Genomic DNA, 12933 nt, shown 5'->3' on the forward strand with positions numbered 1-12933 from the left:
ATTAAGGAATTATGATGAATATTTAGGCGTGATAAATATATTAGTTATTTTTTAGAGTCGTTATGTTTTAGAGATACATACTGAAATATTTGTGAATGAAATGATATGTCGTCTGGAATTTTCTTCAAAATTATTCATGGAATGAGAAAGAAGTATGTGGGAATATAAATGAAACAAGATCAGCCATGAATTGAAAATTGTGGAAGCTGGGGAGTGGGTACGTGCATCCATAATACTATTCTCTCTACTTCTATATATATGTTTGTTTTCTGTAGTAAATAATTAAAAAATATATTCCCACATCAGTCAGGACTGGCTTGGGAAAAGGGCACAACAGAGGCTGCATACTGGTGGAATGGACATCAGTATGGCCGATTATAAGGGGTTGTAGACCTGGGGAAAGAGCCAGGGCAACATGAAAACTGGGACTTAGCGTGGAAACTTGCATCCATGGATGACTGTCTAATCCTTCGCTTCTGTGCTTACACATTTTCTCCCATGCACCTACTTAACAATCCACCCCTTATTCCAGGCACTACCTTCCAAGGCTATGTATCTAAGCACCTTCTACCCCACTCACAAGTGCCCCATTTACTACCGACTTTGCTTCTTCCTCTTCCTTTATGCTTGAGCATGAAGATGAGGCGGTGGGTAGGCCTGTATCTGCTCAATGACTGGGCCAGGATGAATAAGTGAGGTTGATTGTATTAAATGGCATGGGGTTCCTAGAACTGAGTAAACTTCTTTCTGGCACACAGGGACTTCTATGTCTATATACCTATATCTTCACAAATCCTAATCCAGCCCTGTGCATCCAGGTAGTGTTTTAGGTACCATACTTTTTAATCTGATTTACACAGTGAAACAAGTCTGTGGTTAATCCAGAGAGCTGATATTTTCTAATTTGACTTCATGACATTTCTGGTCACCTCACTTTTTTCCATGGAGTGAGGGGTGATCTCCTCTTCCTCTCTGATGCATATAGACCATCTTCATAAATCCTCATACAAAAGGTACTAGAATTCCAGGGCAATTTAATGTTCAGAGGGATGTATCTGCAAACCAATCTGGAGATGAGAGTGGGTCAACAAAGTTAATTGTCTTTTAATCCCATAGCTTGTTTTCTTTAAGTCATATACACAGTCAAAACCATTGTTTCCAGAACTTTTTAATGGTACAGACCAGGGGGGTAAAAAAAAAAAATCCCATACAATTACAGTGTATTTATTTTTACCAATTGCCCAGTTCAGATCTGTCTTCCCACTCTCATCCCCTTCCCCATCACTGTAAAGCCTCATGAGAATGGATACAAAGAATGGATCCACCTTATGACAGCTTACCACTTAGAAATATTATATACATAGGGACGCCTGGGTGCCTCAGTCACTTGAGTGTCTGACTCTTCATTTCAGCTCAGGTCATGATCCCAGGGTTGTGGGATTGAGCCACATGTTGGGCTCTGTGCTGAGTGTGGAGCCTGCTGAAGATTCTCTCTCTCTGTCCCTCTGCCCCCCTCTCCTGGAATGCTCTCTGAAATGAAAAAAAAAAAAATGTTTGTAAAGGAAAGGAAAAGTCAGAATTAACTCTTATTAAGCATCTTAAATGCATATGGTATGGCTGTGTTTATCATCATTTACATGCATTATGTCATTTAATCATATAAGGGTTTATAGATGATTAAATGAGATCATATATGTTAAGTGCTTCTCAGAGAAGCTGAAACATTGAAAGTACCAAACATTGTAGTGCTCCAAAACACATAAATAAGAATAGCTTTTATTATTAACTATGAAGTAGTTATTTCTCTCATTTTATAGATAAGAAAGCAGAGGCCCAGAGCCATTTAGCATCTTTCCTAAGATCACACAACTAATAAGTAGTAGATCTGGGGTTTTGACTGGGGTTTCCATGAGTATAAAGCTATGTCAGTCAGAGTTCAACCAGAGTAACAGAACCAATAAGGGATACATAGTAAGAGTTACTGCAAGGAATTAGCTTAAACAACTGTGAGGACTGCATAAGCAAGTTAGAAATGTGGAGGGTAGGTCATCAGAAAAGGCAGGCTGGCATTCTCAGGCATGAGCTGATACTGGAGTCCACAGGCAGAATTACTTTTTTAAGAGAGCTTCAGCTCTGCTCTTAAGGCCTTTCAAATGACTGAACCAGACCCACCTATTATCTGTGATAATCAACTGATTATGGACATTAATCACATCTCCAAAATACCATCACAGCAATACCTTGATTTGTGTTTGAGTAAGTAGGGGCTGTAGACTAGCCAAGTCAATCCTGCAAAAGACCATCATAGTGGTCTTTCCATTTTTACTTCTAAATAGAAATTTAGAGCAGGAAGTTGCCTTCCACCTTATCAGCTCCAACTTGTGCATTTTAAAAAGCGAAAGCTTGACTTCATCTTTGCCAATTTTGATGCCTTTGATTTCCTTTTGTTGTCTGATTGCTGATGCTAGAACTTCCAGCACTATGTTAAACAACAGCGGTGAGAGTGGGCATCCCTGTCGTGTTCCTGATCTCAGGGAAAAAGCTCTCAGTTTTTCCCCGTTGAGGATGATGTTAGCTGTGGGCTTTTCATAAATGGCTTTTATGATCTTTAAGTACGTTCCTTCTATCCCGACTTTCTCAAGGGTTTTTATTAAGAAAGGGTGCTGGATTTTGTCAAAGGCCTTTTCTGCATCGATTGACAGGATCATATGGTTCTTCTCTTTTTTTTTGTTAATGTGATGTATCACGTTGATTGATTTGTGAATGTTGAACCAGCCCTGCATCCCAGGAATGAATCCCGCTTGGTCATGGTGAATAATTCTTTTTATATGCTGTTGAATTCGATTTGCTAGTATCTTACTGAGAATTTTTGCATCCATATTCATCAGGGATATTGGCCTGTAGTTCTGTTTTTTTACTGGGTCTCTGTCTGGTTTAGGAATCAAAGTAATACTGGCTTCATAGAATGAGTCTGGAAGTTTCCCTTCCCCTTCTATTTCTTGGAATAGCTTGAGAAGGATAGGTATTATCTCTGCTTTAAACGTCTGGTAGAACTCCCCTGGAAAGCTATCTGGTCCTGGACTCTTATTTGTTGGGAGATTTTTGATAACCAATTCAATTTCTTCGCTGGTTATGGGTCTGTTCAAGCTTTCTATTTCCTCCTGATTGAGTTTTGGAAGAGTGTGGGTGTTTAGGAATTTGTCCATTTCTTCCAGGTTGTCCAATTTGTTGGCATATAATTTTTCATAGTATTCCCTGATAATTGTTTGTATCTCTGAGGGATTGGTTGTAATAATTCCATTTTCATTCATGATTTTATCTATTTGGGTCATCTCCCTCTTCTTTTTGAGAAGCCTGGCTAGAGGTTTGTCAATTTTGTTTATTTTTTCAAAAAACCAACTCTTGGTTTCGTTGATCTGCTCCACAGTTTTTTTAGATTCTATATTGTTTATTTCTGCTCTGATCTTTATTATTTCTCTTCTTCTGCTGGGTTTAGGCTGCCTTTGCTGTTCTGCTTCTAGTTCCTTTAGGTGTGCTGTTAGATTTTGTATTGGGGATTTTTCTTGTTTCTTGAGATAGGCCTGGATTGCAATGTATTTTCCTCTCAGGACTGCCTTCACTGTGTCCCAAAGCGTTTGGATTGTTGTATTTTCATTTTCTTTTGTTTCCATACATTTTTTAATTTCTTCTCTAATTGCCTGGTTGACCCACTCATTCGTTAGTAGGGTGTTCTTTAACCTCCATGCTTTTGGAGGTTTTCCAGACTTTTTCCTGTGGTTGATTTCAAGCTTCATAGCATTGTGGTCTGAAAGTATGCATGGTATAATTTCAATTCTTGTAAACTTATGAAGGGCTGTTTTGTGACCCAGTATATGATCTATCTTGGAGAATGTTCCATGTGCACTCGAGAAGAAAGTATATTGTGTTGCTTTGGGACGCAGAGTTCTAAATAGATCTGTCAAGTCCATCTGATCCAATGTATCATTCAGGGCCCTTGTTTCTTTATTGACCGTGTGTCTAGATGATCTATCCATTTCTGTAAGTGGGGTGTTAAAGTCCCCTGCAATTACCACATTCTTATCAATAAGGTTGCTTATGTTTATGAGTAATTGTTTTATATATTTGGGGGCTCCGGTATTCGGTGCATAGACATTTATAATTGTTAGCTCTTCCTGATGGATAGACCCTGTAATTATTATATAATGCCCTTCTTCATCTCTTGTTACAGCCTTTAAAGTCTAGTTTGTCTGATATAAGTATGGCTACTCCAGCTTTCCAACTTGTGCATTTTAGAGAAGATAAAAATGAGACGTAGGGCTGTGCGATGACTTAGTCAAACTCACACACTTACCAAAGTCCAGGCCTTCTGGCTTCAGGGCTCTTTCCACAGGAACACCTGAGTTCATCCAACAAGTATTTGCTGGGTGGCCAACCTGCACCCTATGAAGAATGAGTTGTGACAGAACATCATGGATGCTATAATAGATGTGTGTGCAGCACACAGTAGAGTTCTAGAGTAAGAAGATAAGTTCTACCTTGCAGAGGAGCGTGGTCAAGGAGGGACTCATAAAGGAGGTAGAGCAGAGATTTGGAAAACATGCTACTGTTGGCCAGGCAGTCAGCAAGAGAGAAGACATCATGGGTTGAGAAAATAGTGGGAGCAAAGGCGTGAGGTCATGTTCACTTGACGTGAGAAGAGAAAGACTAACTGAAGTTCTGCCTTCAATGAAAGCACAGGCCTTTTCACATTATATGCAGTAGAACTAGCTGAGGTCTATCTGTGGGTGCTCCTCTGGACACTTGTGGTCCCTGAGTTTGAGAATCGTTGCCTGACAGTAACCCATAAAAAAAAAAAAAAGAGGTAAACAGGTATCTCATTTTTCTTTTATTTTTTATTTTTTTTAACGTTTATTTATTTTTGAGACAGAGACAGAGCATGAACGGGGGAGGGGCAGAGAGAGAGGGAGACACAGAGTCGGAAGCAGGCTCCAGGCTCTGAGCCATCAGCCCAGAGCCCGACATGGGGCTTGAACTCATGGACCACGAGATCGTGACCTGAGCTGAAGTCGGACGCTCAACCGACTAAGCCACCCAGGCGCCCCAGGTATCTCATTTTTAAACGTAGAGGAAGATGGGCAACTCAGGCAGGAACACAGCTAGAGCCATCAAGTCTGGAGTGAAAATCACAATAAGGAAGAGCCAAATCTCCTTCACAATAAGACAGGACATGGGTGTGTCCCGGGGATTTCATGCTGCCTCTGCTCCTGTCTGCGCCTCTGGCTGGAGTGATGTGAGGATCACTGTTCTGTTTCCACAAGGACACTTTCACCTGGTGGAAGGAAATCCTTGGTGATGGGTTGCAGGGACATTTGCCACCTTCTTACATCAAGGGGCCACGAGAGCAGTCCTATTACCGCTCACACACGCAGTGAACACTTCTTTGAAGCAACCAAACACCTTGAGGAAATTGTAGCTAACTTGAATACTGCTTCTCCACAGAAGACTTCAAGGGCAGAAGGACCTGAGCTCTCAGAATGCTGAGGTATGTGTTCTCAGAAGCAGGACAGAGGGCAAGTGGAGCTCCCATAGGCTCAGTGTAGCATGGGAAAGAGTCCAGCATGTGAGTCCGTTGTAAACTAGCCGTGGGGCCTCTTTAGGCTGCACAGAAAATGAGAAAGACAAAACCCTTCCCTCAGTGTTGTTGTTAGGTAATCCAAGGGTGAACATCCAACATAGTGCCTGGAAAATGTTTGCGGAATTTAAAGCCATGGGAAATCCATACTTCATGCCGCCCATTAGATCCCCACAGTTACGTATAGTTAGATACATATTAAGGAATAGTTCAAAAGGGGACTAAAACTTGTCGAAAGTCCTCCCTGAACTCACCCATCCTCCAAGTTAGTTTCCTCAGCTAGGCAATCCATAGCATCTGTGTATGTCCCCATCATAATACTAATCAGACTTTCTTATAAGTGCTGGTTAATAGATTCCCCTAATGGACTGTAAGCTATGGGAGAGTAGGACCATATCCATCTTGTTCTCCACTGTATTCTCAGAGGTAATTATCAACCTAATATATGGCAGGTGCTTGATATGTGCCAAATGAATAAATGAGTGTAGGAGGGAGTGGGGAGTCCCAGGTGCTTTGCCTTAGTCTTCTGGACCTCTGGCCTGGCTATGAGCATAGTAAGATTTGGGAAGAGGGTCCAAAGGAGCCAGGATCAAGTGATGGAAGACCCAGACCTAGCTTGGCCCAAAGGTCACCTAGAAGACCTAGCTGAGTCCCTGACAAGTAGAGGGTAAGGAGGGATCACTGGATCAGAATTTCCCAGGAGGATATTACAAGTGTGGTAGGATACCATAAGGCAGGGCTTGGGTTGGCTGGAGCTCACAGGTTTGCCACCTCTAGCCAGAAGCAGCCCCAAGCATTTATCCCAGGATGCCAGGTAAATATTCTCATGCATCATATACAATGGAGAAAAATAAGTTGGGAGCACTGTGTTGGATGAATAAGGACATGGTCCCTGGTCTAGGGTATGACAAGCTCTTACTTGGGAAGGGCTGGGCATTTGGAACCTACAAGGACACTTCAAAGGCAGGGCTAACTGAAGACTGAGCTGCCTGGGAAAAATAATCAGAATAGGCCCACGGGATCTGTTTGTGGTGCTGAATCAGCTCCCAGCCAGGTTGACCCTTTTCTCTTACTTGACCCTCATTTGCTACTTTGATCTTTTCCTTTCCTTGTGGTCTTGGGATGATGATCTTGACCTCATCTCATTAGGCCACTACAATCAATCATGGGAAACTCATATACGACCCAGCCCACAGCATGTACTACACCTGAGGGGATATCTCCCCTCAACCATGCAGGAATCTGCCCCTTCCCAACTCTCCTCCTCTGGGCTATATCTTCTGCCATATCCATGGTTTAAAATGTGGTAGCTGAAGGCTCCAGATACAAAGGAGATTGCTGAATTTGAGGAGGGAAGTACATTTGAGCATGGTTTCACGTGTCTCTCAGAGCACCAGCCTGAGCTGTAACGGAGAGAAGACCAGTCCCATAGGGAGTCTGTTGGTATAAATTAGGGTAGGCTAGGTTATGCTGTGATAACAAACAATCCCCAAATATTCTTGACTGCCCCACAGTACAAGTTAAGTTCTTGCTCCTGAAAAGTCAGCTACAGGATCAGGTGGCTCACCAGAGCAAATGTCTTCCATTTGTTGTCTTATCATTCTAGGCTGCTTTGATCATATGGCACCTCCATATAACAACTTGCTTCTATGCCTTGGAAGTTGTAACAGGGAAAGAAGGAGAGCTGATGAGTTGGCCACCAAGAATTAAATGCTTTGGTGCAAAAGTGACACCAATCCCTTTTCTCATTACTGGTCATAACTAGCCAATATAAGCAGCCATGTCCAACTCTAAGGGAAGCACAATCCTCTGTTTGCCTAGAAGTAGAGGAGAACTAGATGTTGGTGATCATTTGTGTTGTCTATCACACTGCCTGGAATGGGGTCTTAGTGTGATGAATTCCAAGCCAGACATACCTTGGCTGAGGCCCAGCTGTGCCACTCACAAAGTGTAGTCATACCGTCTCTCCAGTCTTATTTTTTTCTCTTTGTGTAAAATGGAGATGCCACCTGTTCTTCCTGTTGAGACATCAGCTCATGTAATTGTGTTTTGAGAACCATGAGGATCAGCTATTGACCGTTAAAATTCATAGAAGCCCTTGCAAAATTTAATAGAAGAGGGAACTGAGGCTTCTAAATAGAGAAACAGCAAAGTATGAAAATACCCTTAAGGGAACTATTTCTAGCAGCTAGAATTACAGAAGGAATTAATTTTTCATTGGGTCCTTAGTCCTCATTGCCTTGTTCAGCTATTTTTTTTACTTCTTTTATTCATGAATTGTTGATTGACTCTTCATGAACATGCTTAAGATTTAAGGGACAGGGTCTTGGGTGGCTCAGTTGGCTGAGCATCCAACTCTTGATTTGAGCTCAGGTCATGATCCCAGGTTCATGGGATCAAGCCCCATGTCAGGCTCTGGGCTGAAAGTGGAGCCTCCTTGATTCTCTCCCTCTGCTCCTCTCCCCTCCTCACTCACTCTCTAAAATAAAATTTAAAAAAAGAATTATTTCCACGAGAAAAAAATGACTTAAAAAGAAGATTTAGGGGACAATAAATAGCATCCTTCTTGTCTACCTGAATTTGGGAAACAACCGCCAAATAAAAAGGAGTCAGAGGGCACCTGGGTGGCTTAGTCAGTTAAGCCTCTGACTTCGGCTCAGGTCATGATCTCACAGTCGGTGAGTTCGAGCCCTGATCAGTCTGTGCTGACAGATCGGAGCCTGGAGCCCGCTTTGGGTTCTGTGTCTCCCTCTCTCTCTGCCCCTCCCCTGCTCGCTCGCTCTCTCTCTCGCTCTCTCTCTCAAAAATAAATAAACATTAAAAAAAATTCTTTTAAAAAGGCATCAGGCTCAGGTAGAATAAAATGTTGGTTTTATTAGTAATAAAACTGACATTGGAAAACATGACAACAGGTGCAACAGTGGATTTCTTAATACTGAATCCTAGAATTAAACATACTTCCTGAAGTCATTTCAGTATAATCTCAGTGATGAAGGAATTATCTGCAAGGAGCTATGGAAGGAACGAAAGGGCAAATCACGTCTCTGCTCTTTGGTGCCAAGCATAAAATGAGTATAGAATAGAATGCAGGCCCATCATCCATGTGCATACAGATTGTGCACTGCACATTTCTACGGGGTGTTATACCCTGAGTGGGTGAATCTCCCACCCAGAGTTGTGCAAGGAACAGCCTGAAGGGCTGTACACAGTGACCCTTGTGGAAAGAATGGATCATATCTGGGGGGGGTCTAAGCCACTTGGAGGATCAGATGAAAAACAGATATTGTTATCCCTAGCAAGGTGTACATGTTTATGGTAAAATTCTGCAAATAATTTCAGGTGTGGCACAAAGCATCTATGAAGAACTAACTAAGAATTCCTGGAGAAGACGACCTCCAGAGTCCTATATAGCTCTGATGTTCTATGGTTCTAGGCAACCTTCTGGTTAGATTGCAGTGTTTGCCTGGCAACAACCTGGAGAAAATGCATTAACGATGACATTAAGAGAAAAGACCACCCGCGAAACACAAGGCATACTTCAGCACAGAGTGCAAACGGCCCAAGACTGAAAATCTCATGCAAAAACCTACAGTAGCCATTAGGTTAGGCTTTTGAAATGATAGATTTGTTTCTCTCCCTCTTGACATTTAAAAATTGTGGTTATTAAAACAAATTCTTTCACGTTTACTTATTTTTGAGAGAGAAAGAAAGAGACAGAGTACGAGCAGGGGAGGGGCAGAGAGAGAGAGGGAGACACAGCATCTGAAGCAGGTTCTAGGCTCTGGGCTGACAGCTCAGAGCCTGACGCGGGGCTCAAACTTACCAGCTGTGAAATCATGACCTGAGCCGAAGTCGGATGCTTAACCGACAGAGCCACCCAGGCGCCCCCCAACTTGTGGTTATTTCTATGTTTCAAACAAACAAGAGATAAACAACCCCTGTGGTTTCATGCAGTTGAATTTATTTGAGCATGTATTTGAGAACAAGCTTTGTTGTTGCCTGAAGAGCTCTCTGCCTCACTTCCTGGATTCTCACTTCTGTTGACCCTCCGGTGGTTGCAGGCAGCCAGACTCAACCTCCAGGCCCTGCCCCTGAACTGCTGAAATCATGTGGAGAAGAAAGTTAGACAAGTGGGGCCATGTAAGGGCCTGACCTGGACTGAACTTTGAGATCTCCCAGGATGTGGTGGACCCCTGGCAAAGACACAGGTGGGTGTACATTTAACCATTCAGCTGCCTTGTATTTATATGTGTCTCATTCCTTCCCCCTCAATTAATTTTTCATGACATGATCATGCAATATCTCCAAGCAGATTTTTTAAATTTACTTTTTAATTTACATCCAAGTTAGTTAGGATATAGTATAATAATGAGTTCAGGAGTAGATGCCAGTGACTCTTCCCCAACATATAACACCCAGTACTCATCCCAGTGAGTGTCCTCCTTAATGCCTCTTGCTCGTTTAGTCCGTCCCCCCCAACAACCCCTCCAGCAGCCCTCAGTGCTCTATATTTAAGAGTCTCTTGTGTTTTGTCCCCCTCCCTTTTTTCTATTGTGTTTGCTTCCTTTCCCTTATGTTCATCTGTTTTGTATCTTAAATTCCTCATATGAGTGAAGTCATATATTTGTCTTTATCTGACTACTTTTGCTTAGCATAATACACTCTAGTTCCATCCATGTCATTGCAAATGGCAAGATTTCATTCTTCTCAATTGCCGAGCGATACTCCATTGTGTGTGTGTACACACACACACACACACACACACACACACACACACACACACACACCACTTCTTCTTTATCCATTCATCCATTGATGGACATTGGGCTCTTTCCATACTTTGGCTATTGTCAATAGTGCTGCTATAAACATTGGGATGCATGTTCCCCTTCAAAACAGCACACCTGTATCCCTTGGATAAATACCTAGTAGTGCAATTACTGGGTCATAGGGTAGTTTTATTTTGAATTTTTTGAGGAAACTTCATACTGTTTCCCAGAGTGGCTGCACCAGTTTTCATTCCCACCAGCAGTGCAAAAGCATTCCTCTTTCTCTGCATCCTTGCCAATATTTGTCATTGCCTGAGTTGTTAATTGTAGCCATTCCAAGTAGATTTTTAAATATTTTTTTAAAATTTTTAAACGTTCACTCATTTTTGATCAAGTGTGAGCAGGAGAGGGGCAGAGAGAGAGGGGGACAGAGGATCCGAAGCAGGCTCCATGCTGACAGCAGTGAGCCCCATGTGGGGTTTGAGCCCACGAACCTCAAGATCATGACCTGAACTGAAGATGGACACTCAACTGACTGAGCCACCCAGGTGCCCCTCCAAGCAGATTTTTTTAAAACTTCACTCTTTAAAAAAAAATTTTTTTTTAATCTTTGTTTTTGAGAGAGACAGAGCATGAATGGGGAAGGGGCAGAGAAAGAGAGGGAGACCCAGAATCCACAGCAGGCTTTGAGCTGTCAGCACAGCTGGAAGCAGGGCTCGAACTTGGGAACGGTGAGATCACGACCCAAGCTGAAGTTGGTGCTTAACTGACTGAGCCACCCAGGCGCCTCTGACAGGCTTCACTCTTAATATGAAATGTATCCTAATCTTTTTGTGGGAAGAAACATTTTCATTTCACCAGAGATGTAGAAACACTGAAGGGGCACATACAGAGAGCCTTGATCTTGGTGTCTCCAAAGACACTGCTAAGGGGGAGGAGTGAGAATATGGACAACAGGACTGATATTCTCTCTTTGTAGGAATTCCCTTTTCTGGGAGCCCCTGAAAAGCGAGAAGGCAGAACAAAGGCAGTGGTAAGCTGCTGGGAGTGCTCTCACGGAATCTTTATCAGCTTAGGCTGGGTTAAACAGATACTTTATATAGGTGCTTAATTTATGACCAAAAGTTGATGCCTTTCATTCTATGCAATGGTTTGAATCAGTTGTTCTCAAGCTTTGGGATCATCTTGATGGTTGTTAAAATAGTTGGTTATGGGGCGCCTGGGTGGTTCAGTATAGTTCTTGCTTTTGGCTCAGGTCATAATCTCACGATTCGTGAATTTAAGCCCCACATCGGGCTGTACACTGATGGTGCAGAGCCTACTTGGGATTCTCTCTCTCTCTCTCTCTCTCTCTCTCTCTCTCTCTCTCTCTCTCTCTTCCCCTCCCTCCAGCCCTCTCTCTGCCCCTCTCCCACTTTCTGTCTCTCTCTCCCAAAATAAATAAATAAACTTTTTTTAAAAAGTTGATTAAGGGGCGCCTGGGTGGCTCAGTCGATTAAGCTTCAGACGTCGGCTCAGGTCATGATCTCATGGTTTGTTGAGTTCAAGCCCCGCATCAGACAGCTCAGAGCCTGGAGCCTGCTTTGGATTCTGTGTGTGTGTCTCTCTCTGCCCCTCTCCTGTGTGTGTGTGCGCTCGCTCTCTCTCTCTCTCTCTCTCTCTCTCTCTCTCTCTCTCTCTCTCAAAAATAAACAAACATTAAAAAAAATAGTTGGTTAAGATAGCTGCCCCTCCACCCCCACTGAGTTTCTGATTCAGTAGGTCTGGTGTGGGGATTGGGGGTTTGCATTTCTACTGGCTCCCTGGTGCTGCTGCTGATCCGGGGATTACACTTTGAGAACCACAGCTTCAACTGTCCACATTTTCCCCGTTCTTTTTACTCACTCCAGGCAGACAAGGGATTGAAGGGGATAAAGAGAGAATTAAAAGAGTTTATGCCCATTGGGAAGTGGGGAAGAATAGCTGGGGTAAAGGAGGTGGTGGACGGAGCAGCCTGTTTCTGATATTGGTTTGAAGTGTCTAATGGGGATCCAACCTCCAGGCTCTGGACACAGGCTGTTAATTTGTATTCCGCACGCCATCACCAAACCTTCAAATTCAGCTCTCTGGTTTATCACCTCGTGTAAAAGGAAATGAAGATGTAAAAACCCACATAGCCCACCATGCGGATCGTAGATATTGTGCAAATTATACCATAGCTCTTGCTGTAAATTTCCTGGGCAGCCAAAAAAGTAGTTACAAGATGAATGGAAGAGGAGGATGTTGCCACATGGGAATGGAGACGAGGTGGTGACATTTAAAGAAGGAAGGCATTTAGTAGTAACACATATTTGTTGAGTGAATGGACACATGGCTGTGTTATTTCACAGTGTTAAACGCAAAACTGTTGATGAGACTGAGAAAGGGACAAACTTTGAAGGTTACAAGCTCATTGGTTTTCAGATCATGAGAATTAATAACCCTACTGGACCTCTGTTCTTTCCTACTACAAATGGAAGACTGTGCTCAGCTCAGGCCAGGACGTGTTGAGAT

At 42.8% G+C, this 12933-nt stretch overlaps 1 long non-coding RNA gene across 3 annotated transcripts in view; it reads left to right on the forward strand.

Moving 5' to 3' along the window:
• The window catches only part of LOC109491918, a 64215-nt gene that overhangs the window by 38303 nt on the left and 12979 nt on the right, over nt 1-12933 (forward strand). For all 3 annotated transcript variants that reach the window (XR_006586196.1, XR_006586197.1, XR_006586198.1), the window contains exon 3: nt 9694-9840. This is a non-coding gene — a long non-coding RNA (uncharacterized LOC109491918). The remainder of the gene's footprint in view (nt 1-9693; nt 9841-12933) is intronic.

This window comes from Felis catus, chromosome D1 (assembly GCF_018350175.1).
Source record: "Felis catus isolate Fca126 chromosome D1, F.catus_Fca126_mat1.0, whole genome shotgun sequence".
Lineage (NCBI taxonomy): Eukaryota > Metazoa > Chordata > Mammalia > Carnivora > Felidae > Felis > Felis catus.